Source organism: Lygodium microphyllum, chromosome 25 (genome assembly GCF_053477565.2).
Source record: "Lygodium microphyllum isolate KBCC chromosome 25, Lygodium_microphyllum_v1.1.10, whole genome shotgun sequence".
Taxonomy (NCBI): Eukaryota; Viridiplantae; Streptophyta; class Polypodiopsida; order Schizaeales; family Lygodiaceae; genus Lygodium; species Lygodium microphyllum.
In genome coordinates this window covers 35,387,373-35,389,613 of record NC_141159.1, presented here as the reverse complement: position 1 = coordinate 35,389,613, position 2,241 = coordinate 35,387,373, and positions in this window count along the sequence as shown.

The window sequence follows — 2,241 nt, the reverse complement described above, 5'->3', positions numbered from 1 at the left end:
AGGATCACTTTTGAAAAGGAAAAGCTCTGTTTAGACTTATGCTTGTCATAGAGTAGAGAGTCTATAATCTTTTCTAAACAGAGAAGTACTCTACCTCTATAGTGGCCATAGAAGCAGCTCTTCTGAAAACTCTTCGGAACCATGCCTTGATGCTGGCACAGGCACACCAAAGCATAGAACCAAAAGTAAAAATGCAAGCAAATTCATGGTCCTGTCTAATTGCCAGAGCTAGAAAACGGTGGATTTATCCATTACTCTCCCCGGGCGGGGCGTATGTCTGTAGATGTAGAAAAGAGACCAAAGATCGCTGCAAAGAGAAAATGCTATGAGTGCCACTGAGGCTCATTTTGGAAGTGATGATAGAAAATTTCATTCAGTGGCTTGTTCCATTCTTCACGTCCTGACTGCACAACTTAACCATGCCATGTCTCCCATGCTCTGATTTGAGCAGCACTTCATGTTAGGAACACCATGACTGGTACAAAAGGACATCAACTACTCATATGGCCGGGTGAGAGAAGATGAGCTCTGCATGCCTTTCTGATGCCGCACCAGGCAATCGATTTGGTGTACCGCTGTTGAATGTTGCAGTAATCAACCAGATTCCACCAGACCTGGAGCACCAAATCAATGAGGCACTGCATTACGAATAACTTGGGCTTCAACTTCATGTCCTAACAGTTGATGCCTATGTAACCGCTCACACTTGATTCATCTACAATATATGTTTTCAGGCTGCCTGTGGGTTACATGCATGTGTCGATATTTGTATATATGTCATACGAAGAGCCACAAATACACTGATCTTGTTATCAACAACCAAACAAATGCAAAGAGTACAATCTGAATGGCTTTTGCATGAGCAGACATATGTCTGAATTGAAGGGGGCAACTGCCAGTGAAAACTAAACATCTAGAGTACAAGACCATTATAAATCCCTTTATGTACTTCTTGCTTGGACAACACTGTGCTAGGAAGAGAACTATGGGGTGATCATCGCAGGAAAATCCAATACAACAGTAGTGAAGGTCCTACTGGTTCTAGCCCTTTTGACAAGAGTGGTCTGCTCCTTGTCCTTCATAGTTGGGAGAAAAGCATTTCTTTCAGATAGTGCTAAGTAGCAAGTGTAGATAAAGCAAAGCATGCACCTATCTTGGCAAGCAGTTAAGTGATCAACAGTGAACTTCTCACTACAGTAATTAGTACAGTTGCTGAATACTACTGCATAAAATAGGACCAACTCAACCCTTGTTACGGAGGATCACTCATTCATTCAGTAGCAAGCATGGCAATGGAAATACATGCAAGGTATCCAGACCATTATGGCTATTACAAGCCTCTAAGAGCACCTTGTTATAGCAATGTGGTTATGTCAGTATGACTGGCAGCCATGCATCACCTGTTGGAAGCCATGCAGAAATGATAACTGAGTTACACCAAGGCCGTGCAGAATTGGTAACGGAGATGCGCCAGCTGAGAGCCACCATGGACAACTTTGCTCTTCAATTTTCGCAATGGCTGCAGTTTCAAATGAATGGGCAAGCAGATCATGGGCAGTATGTTAAAGATCAAGAAGATCATGCGCACCTTGTAAATCATGATGAGCATGAAGCAAATCATGGACAACATGTTGAGGATCATGGGGATCATGTGCATCTTGCAAATCATGACCAGTAGGAAGATGATCCACCTGAAGTTTATGAAGAGGACAATGAGGCATCTGAGGGACCCCTAGCTGGTGAAGACCCATATGGACCACTTTTGGCAGAATATGAACATGCTGAATCTGACATTTTGGATGTCATGTATCCCTTTAATGATGATCTTACTGAGGCTATGCATCAGTTCATGCTCCTTGAAGACTCATACCTGTCAAGTGTAGAGTAGTTTACTCCATTTGATGCAGATGCCTATGATGAGGATGCATATGGAGCCATTGATGGCTATGAACCCATATATAATTGCTATGACTTGGGGCAAGAGTTTGGGGATGCCTCTTCATACCCCTTTGATCCAGGTGGCTCGGAATGCCTATTTGATGACAATCCTTCCCCCTTGGACAGTCATTATGGTGGATATCCCTTTGACCAGGAGGGTGACGAATCACTGAAAATGGGTATATATTGTAATTACTCCTTCCCAAACACATACGCATATCTCATACCATACATATGATCCCACTGTTTGAACAGTGTGCGAGGGAGACGAGGAACGGAGGAAGAGAGAGAAGAAGAGAGACA